At 45.0% G+C, this 15,748-nt stretch overlaps 1 long non-coding RNA gene across 1 annotated transcript in view; it reads right to left on the bottom strand.

Moving 5' to 3' along the window:
• LOC135974237 (uncharacterized) overlaps positions 1-14,229 on the bottom strand; it is a 31,735-nt gene extending 17,506 nt beyond the window's left edge. The window contains exons 1-2 of the long non-coding RNA XR_010591460.1: positions 14,002-14,229; positions 7,196-7,370 (exon numbers count right to left, since the gene is read on the bottom strand). This is a non-coding gene — a long non-coding RNA (uncharacterized LOC135974237). The remainder of the gene's footprint in view (positions 1-7,195; positions 7,371-14,001) is intronic.
• Positions 14,230-15,748: the final 1,519 nt, after the last annotated feature.

Here is a 15,748-nt window from a genome sequence, read left to right as displayed (position 1 = left end):
TGTTGCTTGAGGTCATAAGGTAACTCTTCACAGAACGGGAAATCCTACATAAACTGACATTTTAAACTACATTTAAAGCTTTAGTGTTCAAGTTTTCTTGTTGCTGTGGATCGTGATTTTTTGGCAAATATGTCCACCCATTTGAATTGCTTCTCCAAAGACAAGATTAATAATTTTGGCGATCTTTCAGGAAATCAATGCTTAGCAGCAAGTTAAAGTAGGCTGCAAGGCATTATGTATGGACATACTGATGGTATTTCACATATCAATAGTGGCACAATTGCTCTCTGAAGTATGCCAACGACCATGTGTGAAGGTAGAAACAAAGAAATGTATCTTGATAAGCAAAGAAATACAAGAGCATCTGAAAATGCATGTTTAAAATAGTGTAGGAAGGGCTCATGGTGCAAGATCTGGGTACTTAGCAGAACTGGACCCCATAAGATTATCATAATTGATGAGATTATTTACTCATTAAACATGGTACTCTAACTTTTAGCTGTAAAAAATACCTTTTTCTTCAGAGAGAGGCATGATCAAAAGCTCTAAGCCAATTGTGCAATGCGACACAGTGGGAAAAGCATTCCCTTTTTACTCTTTATATGTCAGAAGGAATTCGGGCCCTAACTGAGTGCTTAACACTAAGCATATGAGTCCCATTAACTTCTATGCTTTCAAGTGTTTATTGCTAATTGGACCCTCAATTATTAAATCTTGCTACAGCTTCCAAGTGGATTCCATTTTTTTTTTACCTTCTACATTATTATTTTATAGGATATATAGTATACTTCAGAAGGGTTGAACTTTATGTGTACAAGCTCCATACTGCTATACACAATTTTGGTAGACATCATTTCATTCTTATGTGCTCTCCTATTAAAGGTATTGATGTAAAAGGGACATCTCATTTTAGGCAACAATTCTGTACATAAAGTTTGTGTCATTTGGACCTATGGAAGCAAAAATGACAGATAGGTGAATGTACAATTGCAGGGAAAGAAAGAGATAAACATCACTAGTCACTATCTTGTTCCACTTCACAGGTAATAAAGAAAATCATTCTAAGTGCTTTTATTTTTCTTAGCTCCTTTCCTTGTTTACACTTCTTGCAGTCTTTTCACTTGTAAGCCTTTATTCTCAACAATGCTGGGTTGAAATGTCAACATAATTATCTTTTTTCCACCAAAAGCTTTAACTCATTTCTAAATTCTTCCTTGGAAAATACAAAAATAAAAGGAAAAGAAATAATAAGAACCAATTTACAGTTCCCCGAAACTTTTCAGTAAAGGTTGCGTCTTATCTGCTTGCTTATTTCTTCTATAGCCATCTGAATAATTCCACACGGTTATACTTGCTAAGCAAGGTCACTGAGCTCAAATATTTCAGCCTTCTTCTTTAAATATAGAACTTTCTTCCTATTATTTTCTTTTACTTTACTAAAGAAAGACACCCTTAATATAGAACAGCAAAAGAACACATCAATATTCCCAGCTTAGTTAACTTTTCCTCAAGTTTCTCCTTAATTATAAAGATAAAAAAAACACTCAGAACAGGATTGAATTTTTTTCTTCTTCTGAAGAAAGTCAAACTTTAGAAATTTTCCAGCACTTTTCTGTCTTGGGTGTTTGCATGGACAATGATATGTTCACATGCATGACAAAAAGGTCCTGATTCTTCTGCTGTATTCTTCTAGATGAATAACCTTACCTGACATAGCTCTTTTATTACTGGTTTCTGAATGAAGAAATGGGAGTATACGTGAACTAAATATAGTCAGGAGAACCCTACCATCTTTTACATGTCATGATAATTGGATCTACAAATTTACCCTAAATTTCACCTCTAAAAAAAAAAATGAGTGTAAGTTCATAAGACGTCGAGTAACATAAGAATGGCCGTACCAGGTCAGACCAAAGGTCCATCTAGCCCAGTATCCTGTCTACCGACAGTGGCCAATGCCAGGTGCCCCAGAGGGAGTGAACCTAACAGGCAATGATCAAGTGATCTCTCTCCTGCTATCCATCTCCACCCTCTGACAGACAGAGGCTAGGGACACCATTCCTTACCCATCCTGGCTAATAGCCATTAATGGACTTAACCACCATGAATTTATCCAGTTCTCTTTTAAACTCTGTTATAGTCCTAGCCTTCACAACCTCCTCAGGTAAGGAGTTCCACAAGTTGACTGTGCGCTGCGTGAAGAAGAACTTACTTTTATTTGTTTTAAACCTGCTGCCTATTAATTTCATTTGATGACCCCTAGTTCTTATATTATGGGAATAAGTAAATAACTTTTCCTTATCCACTTTCTCCACAGAAACCTAGAACAACAATCTATAACAACAACAAATGTTGAATGGAAAAGGTGCAAAAAAAGAAAGACAGAATTAGTTCAAACAAAGAGGCCTACTGATACAATTCAAAGACTGTGTTAAGATCATGCCTGGTAAACATGAACAGTGAGAACAATGAACCAAAACTGGAGTGACGGTGGACAAAATAATGAGGGGATGGACTATTACACCCACCTTTCGGGTTTTGGAGCCTTAAAGAAAGAGACTTGGGGGAGCAAAATGGGCTACCATCATGGCTGCCACACCCACCATCTCCTAGAACCCCAGAGCTTCTTCATCCTAATTCTGAGAGGTGTCCTGACCAGACCAGGCCACAGAGAGGGAACCAGGTAACATCGCCACTCCACCAGCACCAGCTGAATCCTGAACACCGCCTGGGATTTGAAAAGGTCTCTCCCCCTCCATCCCATGTGTCCTATTCCTTCCCTACCTTATTTCTTCTCTTTCCTATCTCTCAGTTTTCCTTCTGTCTAATCAGAGGCTACGTCCTCACTACGGGCGGGGGGGGAAAGGGGGAGTCGATTTAAGATACGCAAATTCAGCTATGCGAATAGCATAGCTGAATTCGACGTATTGGAGCCGACTTACCCCGCTGTGAGGACGGCGGCAAATCGACGTCCGCGGCTCCCCTGTCGACGGCGCTTACTCCTACCTCTGCTGGTGGAGTAGAAGCGTCGATTCTGGGATCGATTGTCGCGTCCCGACAAGTCGCGATAATTCGATCCCCGAGAGATCGATTTCTACCTGCCGATTCAGGCGGATAGTGTAGACCTGCCCAGAATCTGGCTTAGCCAGCCAAAACTGCATATTTTGCAACACTGCTGTAAGCCTGTGACCGGAGCAGCAGCTAAATGCAATGCCTAAAACAGCCAAATTCTGATACAAGTCTGCTGGGTCTCAAATGTGCTGAGCCTGTGTTTCTCCAGCAGCGAGGCTGCAAATGAGAGTCAACTCCAGAGACAGAATTTGCATTTTCTATCTTCCCTATTCTTCTTCTCTCCCCTTTTGTCGGTGTTTGTCTTGTTTTCTAGGAAATGAGATTGGACTTCAACAGCAATAGCAACAGCTCCAGCCTAGCTCAGCTAACTACTTCCTTCTTCCCCAACACAGCAAGTTATTACCATCTTTAATACCATCTAGAGCAGTGCTTCTCAAAGCCGGTCTGCCATTTGTTCAGGGAAAGCCCCTGCCGGGCCAGGCCAGTTTGTTCACCTGCCCCGTCTGCAGGTTCGGCCAATCGTGGCTCCCACTGGCCACGGTTTGCCGCTCTAGGCCAATGGGGGGCTGCGGGAAGCAGCGCGGGCCGAGGGATATTCTGGCCGCCCTTCTCGCAGCCCCCATTGGCCTGGAGTGGCAAACCGCGGCCAGTAGGAGCCGCGGACGGCCAAACCTCTGGATGGGGCAGGTAAACAAACTGGCCCGGATCGCCAGGGCCTTTCCCTAAACAAGTGGCGGACCGACTTTGAGAAGCACTGATCTAGGAGACTATCAAACAAGGGTGATCTTTCCTTCTAAAGATGCTCTCCAGCTAAAGGGAAAGGGAACAAGGGATGTTGTTAAAATGAAATCCTTACTTAATACTTTAAATTTCAAATGCCTTAAGTGTTTTTCCTCCTTTTCTGTATCTTTAATAAAAGATCAAATGAATTTTTAGTTGTGTTTGCCATGATGCTAAGCAGGCGGAGATCTTTGTATACCAGACGCAGAACCCTGTTTGACATTATTTAATTTTAGATAGTAACAAGGCCATGTGTGTCATGTGAACACCTTGACTCTTTAGGTTCATATATTCCATCTAAATTAATACAACATTGTTCATTATTCTTCTAACAGTGGAATTTCAGTTTATGATGTAAAGCTGGGATTTACAAAGGAGCCTAAAGTTCAAAGCAGATGAAAGCCAATGGGATTTGGGCAACAAACTCCCTGAAGCTCCTCTGAAAATTCTAGCCAAAATCACCAGCTACCATCCAGCCTCTCTCAAAAAAGAAGAAAATCAAAGTGAAATAATACAGCACAAATGGAGCTTCCCAAGCAACTGGATGCTTGTGAATAGCCATCGGTGATGATTTGGAGGTTCAGCAGTGGTGCAGACAGAATTGTGAATGATTTTATGGAACTGTATAATTAAATTGCAGGGTCATGGAAAGCCTACATGCTCATGGTTCCACCATGAGTTAGCATGGTGGTGTCATGTCTCTGCCAGGCCAGAGACAATGGTGGATGATCAGCACTCAAGAATTCAAAGTAAAACACCTGAACAATGGGTGAGCTTCATTTTTAGAAAAACAGTTTTAGATGAACTCCTCTGAAGGGAGGGGGAAAGGCAGGAGCAGTGGAAAGTTATCCACAAGACAAAACAAATGAAGACAGGTGACTTTAAATAGCCAACAAAGGGGAGTGGGGAGGGGCAGACCAGACGAGGAAGCATGGGGCAGGAGAGAGTACGGTTACAGAAAGTGGGAAGCAGCTCTATGAGGAAGAGACACCAGCTACCATGCAACAACCTTCATGCAGAAGGGACCCTTTGCCTGCCTGCCTTCCTGGACCCCTATAGTTCCTCAAGGACTCACTTGGGAAGGGTAAGATAGAAAGTGAGGGACACTAGGATTTGTTTTGTATGATCTGCACTCTCCTGTGCTTTACCTGATTAAATATAAAAGAGGATAAAGGTGTAGAAGCAGGTAAAGCATGTGTCGATTGCTTCACAACTACTGCGTACCCCTGAGAGAGTTACACTGTAACCAGAAGCGTCAGCCCTTTGGGCAGAGGTCCGGGAGAGGGGCATGTTTAAGTACCGGGGAGTCTGAAGGGTCAGCACTGCACGCAGAGGGGCTAGGCAGCTGATCAGCAGGTTCCAGCACTCAGAGGAATGTGCTAGATAGAAGATCTGCACTCTGAGAGTATGCCTAGGGACCCCAAGTCTGAAGCAGCAGCTGGACTCCCCATTCAGGCACCAGGAGCTTGAAACACCCTGGGGATCCAGAGCACAGAGGATTGTATTCCCCTTACAGCAGTTCTAGTGGATGGTCAGCAAGGGGCGCTCTCTAGGATTTGTGTCATCTTGCATATAAGCATACAGTGCTTGAATCTGCCTCATCACTAAAGCTAGGTGGGATACATTTTTTGTTCCAGTGAAGAGTTTTGACAGAAATGAAACATTTTTGTCAAACCTTAACACACACACACACACACACACACAGAGCTTTCGGGTTTTCATTGAAAAACCAAAACCTGCAGAATGTCAGATTTTGAGTTTTCATTTTTTGCACAAAAACCTGAAAAATTTAGTTAAGAATTGACATTTTGAAGGAAAATTTCAAGGAACTCTTCTCATCACTTATCATTAAAGACAAGTAATAATGAATTACTAACCTCAGCTGCTTTTAGTTACATCTTGTAATAACTAGCAGGATTTCCAGCCTGCTTCATGATTCATTCATTGTATTATTAGAAAGAGATTTATTTCAAATTGCTCCTGAACAATGGTAAGGTGTGGAGGTAGGAGAAGGCAACAGCTCATGTTCAAGCAAGGAGAAGGAGACCTTTTCATACACTCCTAAAAAATGAATATTAGGCTCCATTATTGTATAGGCCACTAGGCCAGGCAGCCATGGAGATAATTTATTGCTGAGCCCTAACTTGGTCTAAACCTGTGATAACCCTTTAAAGCATTGAACATACTCTAATTATAGTCATTCCATGAATAAAATTGAAGTAAATTGAAGCAAGGTTATATTTTCAAGGATATGGAGTACAAAGAGGTTGGTTCTTAAACCAAGAGGCTACAGCAGCACTTAGAATTTAGAAAAAAAAATCATCTTTCTAGGATGAACAAAAACATTTTTTGGGTGGAGGGGAAGAGAAAAGTTTGGGATTACATCAAACATGTGCAATTGTGTGCCTACTTGTATATACATATGCAAATGAGAATGGAGATATCTAGATACCCATTTGCAGGTACAGATTCAGAAACTGTCAAGCAAATTGTATTGTCCAATCTCCAAAGACTTATAAAATCCTAAGGATTCTCAGGTCATTACAGTGCCCTGTGATGCCCTACATGTTCAGCGATACTCTTACTCCGAGAAAGCTGCTTTACATGTTTCAAGTAGTGTCCAGAAATGGAAGGAGGGGAATAAAACAAATAAATTTCTGAATGTATTTTGGGGATGGTCCAAGATTTTCCTCCAGCCAGCAAAAATTAGAGACGTCCAAGTTTTGTTACAAATCCATGCCTGATGAACCTCTTAGTCAGTTGCAACATAGGTCAACAGCTCTTCATCAAGTCTTACTGAACTTCGAGGTAGGCTCGTAACCAAAAATAACCCATCATCCCAACAGGGAACATTATTCCACCACTCTGCTACTGACCTCAAGTCTTAAAATAGGCAATAGCAGAACCTTAAGAGTATTCCTTGGTTCCAGGGCCAATCATAGGGGGGGCCAGGAGGGCCATTTGGCCTGGGCCTCAAGCTCAAAGGGGGCCTCAAATTTAGACACTTGTTAATTTTTTGGCATTTGATAAGTTTTGCAACTTGTTTTTATGCACGTCCCTATTGGACCAGAAAAGCATTTGTTAAATAAAAAAAATATTCAAATTATGTCTCACTCTTTTTTTGGTGCCTTATTTTGTTTTCACGTGTCATCATTTTTTATTTGTATTATGGCTAGGGGCCTCAAAAGCTGGAAGTGGCCCGGGTCTCCCTGGACCTGGCGAGGGCCTGCTTGGTTCCCAGCTGAAGCGAGTTGTTTGTGTAACCCATGGGTCAATGTAAGATGGTGGCCATCACACGTGTTCCCCAGAAGAAAGTGTCTGGTTTAAGGAGAACCAGACTTACCTTGCTGTCCACTGAATAAGTGAGATTGGAGTGAGCTAACTGGCTGCCGCCTCTTGAACAGCCAGGAAACCAGCGGCTCATAACAGGCCTGCCGAAGACATCAAGCGTGAGGTTGATAGAAAATCATCAGGCTTTCTCTCAAAGGATAGCTGAAGGCAAGGGAGGGAGTCCAGACCTGTTGAAAGAAAGTGGTGGTTAGAGTCAATGGGAGAAAAAGCTACCAGTTTGGCTCAAGGTTCATTTCTATGTTTGAGGCAAAATGAAAAATGAAGAGAGCCTCCTGGAGTTGCAAGCCTGTGAAAACTGTCCCTGCCAGAAAAAGGTCAGTAAAACTCCTGCAAACCCAAACCACTGAGCTTTATACAACTCTCCTACCTACACTCACAGTGATCTATGCTTCCTATTTCTCTGCAGGATCCCCGGGCTCGCTTCCATTCATCTTCACTCCACCTAGAACCATTTTTAAAGTAACGTACACATTTTTTCCATTCCAGCTCTGGTCATTCAGTCTATAGCAGCAACACTGATTCACTTGTGTGTGTCAGTTAGGTCTTTTCCCTTAGAAACCTGTGTCAGTCTTTTCTAGCTTGTCAACAAGGGACAAAACCTTTTAGGCCACTGTGTCTTTTATTAAATCATGCTTCTGTGTCTTTTCACTGCTTTCTAAGGTACTTTCTTGCAACCTCTCCAGCCTCTGCACTGGTGTTTTAATGATATATTTAATCCTAAATCTCACAGCTAAACCAGACTGGTATCAGCTGCAGACAGTCATCCTGATATTACAACAAAATGCATTACACTGGAACAATATACACAAAAATTATAACGGAAGAGGTTCCTACTTAATTGTACCAAGTTTTTTGCACTTGGTCAGTCAAGGGCAAGTAAAAAACTTGGCATATTCGGTTTCTGAATGAGAGAGTCTGATTCATTTATTAATCATTTCCCTCTACAATCAAGTATTAATTTAAAGAAACACATGCTTTATCTGCAATCTTTACAGCACTAGGTCAGCCAAAACACTCATGATTTTTTTTATTTGTGACTACACAAAATAAAGAACATGCCTAGCAATATCTAGGTATGCATAGTATGTTGGCCATATCATTGATTATTAGACCCAACACCTCATTGATTTCATAGGGATTTCTCCTTAATAAATTATGGCAAGATATGACCCATAATGATTTATTCATGCACACGAAGCCCAGGAAATAAGACTAATAAGCAAACTAAGTAGCCAAAGGTGAGAGATCAAGTTCTGTAATGAATTAGACATTGGTTGAGAGAGAAAACAAGGAATGGGAATAACCGATTATTTTTTCACCATGGCAGGTTCTCACTTTAATAGCTGTGGATGATGGAAGTGTAAAAAGGATCAGCACAGGCACTGGCTTTATTTAATATAGCTATTAATGAACTGGAAGAGGTGTACAGTGACGTGGTGACATTGGTGCATGGCACAGAATTGTACAGGTTAGTGAAGTATATAGAGCAGAGGTTCTCAAACTTCATTGCACCGCACAGGGCCGGCTCTGGCTTTTTTGCCGCCCCAGGCAAAAAAGCCTCCGGCCGCCCCCCGCCCCAGCGCGGCAGGGGAGGGCGGCCGGAGCCCCGGCGGCCGGGGCTCTGCTCTCCCCGGTGGCCAGGGGGAGGGCGCCGGGCGGGAGGGTGGCTGGAGCCCTTGGAGGAGGGCGGCGAGCCCCGGCCAGGGCTCCGCTCTCCCCGGTGGCTGGGGGGAGGGCGGCCGGGACCCCGCTCTCCCCGGCGGCCAGGGGGAGGGCGCCGGGCAGGAGGGTGGCTGGAGCCCTTGGAGAAGGGCGGCGAGCCCCGGCCAGGGCTCCGCTCTCCCCGGCGGCTGGGGGGAGGGCGGTGAGTCCCAGCTGGGGCTCCGCTCTCCCAGGTGGCCGGGGGGGAGGGCGCTGGGAGGGAGGGCGGCCAGGGCCCCACTCTCCCCGGCAGCCAGAGCCCCGGCCGGGGCCCCGCTCTCGCCGGCGGCCAGAGCCCAAGCGCCACACCACGCCGCCCCCCCTCCAGGTGCCGCCCCAAGCACAAGCTTGGTGGGCTGGTGCCTGGAGCCGGCCCTGGCACCGCAACCCCCTTTTGACAACAAAAATTACTACACGACCCCGGGGGGGGAACCAAAGCCTGAGCCCCACCAGCCTGGGTCGGGGGGGCAAAATCTGAGCCCTGGTGGGGAGGGCCAAAGCCAAAGCCTGAGCCTCATTGCCCCAGATGGGGGTGAGGTGGGACAAAGCCAAAGGGCTTCAGCCCCAGGAGGGGGGCCTGTCACCTGAGCCCCACCACCCGGAGCTGAAGCCATTGGGCTTTGGCCCCGGGCGGTGGGGCTCAGGCTTTGGTCCTGGGCCCCAGCAAGTCTAACACTGGCCCTGGTGACCCGACTTTGGGGTCCCGACCCACAGTTTGAGAACCCCTGATATAGAGTATTGTGAAGCACTTTAAATGGATCAAACCAAACTAGGCAACTGTGTCATAAGACCCCAGTTCAGGAAAGTAGTTTCTTGAATAAGGATGCTTTCCTGCATGGAGGCTGAAAGGAAATTAAATTCAATATATGCAAGTATAAATTAAGGCACATAGAAAGGAACAATTTTAGCTACTCATATACACAGTTTCTAAATTAACTGTAACCACTCATGAAAAAGAACAAGACATCCTTGTAGGTAGACCAATTAAAACATTTACTCAATCTGCAGTGTCAGAGAAAAAAAGAATAGAAGACATATTAAATGGATAGAAAAGAATACTGAAAATGTAATGTATTCATATACGTTGATGGTGCATCCTTACCAGTTTTGTTCACCATATTTCTAAAGAGATATAGCAGGAATAGAGAAGGTCAATAAAAGTAATTAGAAGCAGGGAAAGTCTTCACAGATGAGGAGAGATTAAAAAGATTAGAACTGTTTAATTTATTAAGGTGGCAAATAAAAGGTAGTGCTATATAGGCATATAAAATAATATAAAGAAGGTATAAAGAAGCCCAGGCAGACACCGCTATTTGCCCTTTCTCATAATATGAGGACATGTCCAATGAAATTAAAAGAAAACAAATTTAAAACTAAGGAAATGAATTTTTTAACACAACACCTATTTATCCTGTTGTAAGATAATACTGAGACAAAGATTAGTAGGATTCAAAAAAAGAGGATCAGGCCTTTATATGGATAATAAGTACATCATCCACAGTTAAATTAACTAGGATAAAATTGTATAACCAATAATCAAACCTCATGCTTCAGGACATAAGCTAACTGATAAGGGCTCATTCATGAGTCAGCCTATGTAAAGGTGCCTCCTTGTACCTCTACAAAAACTATCTGCATTGCAGGTCACAATACAGAGGAGAAGATAAGCAGATGAGTAGGAGGTGGGTGGGCAGAAAGGAGGCATGGATGGAGCCTTAACTCACTCACTGGCGCCATGGTGGGAAATCAATTGCAAACATGGCCCAGCTTACTTCTTCCACAGAACAAAGGGGAAGCAGGGATCAAATTGTCCCTTACTCAGGGCACACTGCAATGTGCCAACCTAGCCCCAAGGACTAGAATCTGCAAGATGCCACTGAGCATTCCTGTCACTGACCACCCTCGCTCCCACTGACTTCGGTGTTGAGGGAACTCAGCCACTTGCAGAATAGAGCCCTAGCTGCTCAAGGTTAGGAAGAAATTTCCCTCAAAAAACACATTATTGCAAAATGTTCTATTACTAGTAAAGCATCTAGGAACTGAGTAGTGTCCCTGAAATAGTTTGTGATCCTGCTAACAGTGCTCACTGTGTTCCATGGTTTAGAAAACAGCCAGAGCACCCATGTGTCTGTGTAGTGAGACCTGTGAATATTTAGTAAAAAAAATAATTTAGACTCTACTGTACCGGTGTGATTTGTTTATATCGCTACTATTGTGTGCATAGGTGCTGGAAGTAGAGGTGCTGCTGCTAAACCTTGAAGTGATTTCCATTAGCTACAGGTTTACAGTTTGACTCTCAGCTCCCCCATTATAAAAATTGTTCCAGCACCGTGTAAAGGACAAAGACACAACATGGTGCTTAGACAGGGGCGGAGCCAGGTTCTAACATCAGGGGGAGCGAACACATATAAAAAGGCGCCACCCGCCGCCATATCAAATTACTAGTTACATACTTTTAAATTCATTATACATATTTATTTTGTACTTAAAATAAAAACACAAGAATGATATTGTTTTATAAGCACGTGTTATTTTGCATTTAAAATATAAAAAAAGGTTTACAGTATTGTATATAAAATCAAAACATAATAAAAACACGTGTTATTTACTTATTTTATATTTCAAAGATAAGATCAAAACAATATGATAATCTATGAAGCAACTACAACAGCCTCTTTCGTCTAAGCTTCAATTCTAGCAAAGTTATCGATTACTTTATTATAATCTACTTCAGTAGCAAATTGTCTTTCAATGGAGAGTAAAGCTAACCCAGACAATCTATCTTCACCCATTGTAGAGCGCAGGTAGGACTTTATAAGTTTAAACGGATCGTTCCGCAACTGCGCTACTTATTGGTTTCTGAATGGCAAATTCTGCACGAAAAAAGCAAGTCCTACTGATGTGTCATTGAATGAAGGAGAAGCCCGGAGCACTAGCTCTGCACTTGGGCACACCTGGAGTGTCAGTGATCAGGCTTGCTGGCCTGGCCCCCAGCCCCCATGCTCAGCTCACGCTGCCTCGCACTCCTCAGGCTGGGGTCACCACCCAGACGGAGGCCGAGGCAGGGGCAGCGCAGCATCTCGCTGTGAGGGGGCCATTGCTCGCATGCACCCGGTGGGACAGCCCCTCTCATCTCTCCTGAGGGGGATGCTCTGCAATCTGTGGCCCCTGGAAGCAGACAGCACACAGGAGCAAGGGGGGGCACAGTCCCCCGCATGAGAGAGACAATCGGACAGAGGTGGGCAGGGTCTGTTGAGGGTACGCATGGGGGAGAGGGGGTGGGGGGCTGCACTGGGAGACTCTCCAGTGCAGCACCTAGCCATGCTGGCTCTGTGCATCATGAGGCCACTCGGGAAAAGGAGGCATCAAGAGAGAGAGGCTGAGGAGGAGGTGCCCTTCCCCTCCCAGCTGGGTCTGTGAGTCCCTGATCTCACAGAGTCTCAGCACTGCAGGCACCCAGCCCCCAGGTACTGGGAAGCAGTGCAAGCTAGAGGGGCTGATACAGAGAAGTCAGGACCAGTCAGAGCACTTCCCATGTCATCATGAAAACTCACTCCTGGAAAGCTGGGTGAGGTAATATGGGGAGGGGGGTAATATATATCAAGGTGGGTGAGGTAAAATATTTTTTATTGGACCAGCTTCTGTTGGTGAGAGAGACAAGCTTTTGATCTTTCACAGAACTCTTCTTCAGGAAGAAGAAAGAACTCTGTGAAAGCGCCAAAGCTTGTCTCTCTCTCTCTCTCTCACCAACAAAAGTTGCTCCAATAAAAGATATTACCTCACCCACCTTGTGGCTCTAATTTTCTGGGAACAACAGGGCTACACCAACACAGCATCCAAAAATGCAAGATTCACATGAACGGCACAGAGTGACTGCCATCACACCAGGACACTATTTTCACGATTCATCTTCGCATAATGTCATCATCACACCAAGGAAGTTGCACCAGCACAATGAGATAAATATAGCCACATGAGCATGCCAAAAATTCACAGTACAAGCACACTGGGATCCACACAGCAGGATAGTAGTGTCAGTTTAGCTCTCAGTCTGAGTCCATCCCCACTAAACTGAGTCCAAAGGTTCAGCTAAACACAAGGGCACCTGCAAATAGCTGTACTAACAGCAGGATCTACACTGGCACAATAGGAGGAGCTGCATGTCAGGGCACTAATTCCCAATCCCAGTGCAAGGCAATATGGGATCCAGGTACCAGGTCTTTAGAACCAGAATTTGTACTCACAGGAGAGTGGGATGAAATTAGAGAAGTTACAGAAGGCAACTCCCAAGAAACAAGGCACTTGACCAAATGGCTGGGTGGATGTTCAACAACCATCACCAGCCATTGTGTGCAGCAAGTGAATGACAATTAGTAATTTAATGATAACCAGAAAATTACTCAACCCTGGGACTCAGCAATGCCCCCCCTCCTCCTCCCAATATGATCACAAGCCCTTCCCTTAGGAGACAATTCAGGTTTCCCCTGATAGGAGAGGGAAAATCAGGCTACCTCTCCCTGCCCCGCAACATGGTGCCTGGACTTGTGTTTGCCAGAGCACATGGACTAAACACATATAATGTTTTCACCCCTCAGCTCACAGAGAGCACAGCAGATAGTTCCAGCCTTCCCTTGGAACACAATTCCATCCACACCTCCAAGGCAGAGATTGTACTGCTATGAAGATTTCCCGATAGTCTCAGTTTTCCTTTCCTACCTCACCCCCCACCCCTATCCCTTCCCCACTGCCTCTTCCCTTGCACCCCTCACCCCCTAAGAGGCAGGCGTCTCTGAGGGAGGGCAAGCAGGGACACCACACCCCACAAGAGACCAGGAGATGTGCTTCCCCCCCACCCCCCATGCCTGTCCTGGTCCAGCTGCCCGGCAGGGGCTGGTACTCTCAATCTCTCTGTGCTACAGGTGTGCAGGGGATGTTTTTGGAGATGCCTCTGGCTGAGCCCCCTGCCCCCCACCATGCAGACAGCCATCCCACCAGCAACCAGGTGCTGGCTCTCACAGCCACCTGGGGCTGGGGGGTTTCCAGTCCCCCCCACAGCCACCCTCACCACAAGAAAGACCCCCTTTGAAATACACTTACCAGCTGCTGCTACTGGCTGCCTTTAGTTAGGTGAGAGGTCAGGAGCTGCTGCTGCAGAGCCAGAGGAAGCACACCTGCCACAGTGCCACAAGGAGCAGGTAGGAGAAGGAGGCGGGGTCTCTCAGCTCAGCCCCTTGCTCCAGGAGTAGTTCCCCTCGCTGATTGGCTGGTGGTCAAAAACCAGCTAAACAGAGAGCACTTGCACTCCCCTAGCTAGCTACCCTACTGCCCCCGCCGAACAGCTGATGGCTGGTGGGTGCTCCTGCCCCTTATAGGGGCATGCCCCGATCGACCCCCTTCTTCCCCAATGCCCCAGCCTCTCCTCCTCCTCCCCAGGAGCCCAGCTTGCTGGAGCTCAATTCTTTCCCCCTCCCATCCCTGCCTTGCTGATTAGCAGTCTGTCTCCCTCCTGCTGGAGACACAGCTGATGGGCGTGGCAGTGAGAGGGGGCGGGGTATGCAGCAGCACGCTGAGGGAAGCTGGGCAGGCCAAGCTTCAGAGTGGAGCATAGGCCCTGCCGCTGGCACTATGGTAACCCCACCTGACTAAGGTGCGGCTTTTGGAAAATGTGCTGAGGGGAAGCAGCTGCTTCCCCTGCACCCCTCTAGCTACGCTACTGTGCTTAGACCTTCCTTTGAGGTCTCTCTATACTGTCCATCTCAGAGATAGGATAGACCGCTAGTGTGATCCAGTTTGGCACTTCCTTTGTTCCTATTAAACACACAAACCATGATGATGCTCTGAAATAATTTTCCCCCTCATTCCAAGCATTCATTAACATCCTAGACAGGGGTTGTGCTTTTTCTCCTCTTCCTCTCTCTATGGTTCACATTATCATTGTGAAATATATGTTACAATGCAGTGCTAGTTAACTCAGTTTGCAGTTAGCCCATTAGAAATTTCCCATGAAATCATTGTGTGTAGTGACATCCAGTAGCGGGTCAGTGTGCACTTTGCTGCTCGTTGAAGCAGCAAAGGGCATTCCCCTCATCTCTATGACAAATCCCATGCTATACTATCAGGATTCCTTTTGCAGAAGACACATTAGCCAGCATCCCTGCTTATTCTCACTGGACTGGCTGCCTTAGCCAGAGATAGGTTTTAGGCCTAAACCGCAGTCCAATGCCTCAGAGGATTTCTGTGATTAGAACTCATGACCTCCTACTTCCCAAGTCATACATTTCTTTCTAACATGGATTTCACCAGAATCAAAGTTTCTAGCTGTAGATTCCCTTTGCAGCAAATCTGAGCTACTGTTTCTGTGTGACCCATATCTTGATACGTTCTGTAAGGGACAGAATAAACAAGAACCTGAACTCTATCTCATCCAATGAAATTGGAATGGAATTGCAACTTGTAAGGTTTTTATCCTAGAAGGTTGTCATTCCCTGCCTAAATTCTGTGTAACACACAGACACTTGTGCTGCTAATTCTCTTATTTGAAGAAATCTCCTTGAATGGATAAATCCAAACATCCTGAAGGGCAGGTGGCTCTGCTGTTGTAGATGTCATTATGAAATGCATATTATGAGGCTAGCTTCAGCAATGACCCAGTGGGAAATGAATTAGGGATGACACAGATTGTTGTGGGTATGTTTTAAAATGAAAATTACACATAAACCAGGTGAAATCTCTATGCAAATTTAGACTATTTTGCAGAGCTTAAATTGAGACATTTCAAACCTATTTAAAACAGATTCAAAATGCAGCATTATTCTTTCTATTCATTTTCATACAGTGCCACATA

Source organism: Chrysemys picta, chromosome 11, assembly GCF_011386835.1.
Source record: "Chrysemys picta bellii isolate R12L10 chromosome 11, ASM1138683v2, whole genome shotgun sequence".
Classification (NCBI taxonomy): Eukaryota; Metazoa; Chordata; order Testudines; family Emydidae; genus Chrysemys; species Chrysemys picta.
Note: the sequence above shows the minus strand (reverse complement) of the source record. Positions and strands in the feature narration are given on the sequence as shown.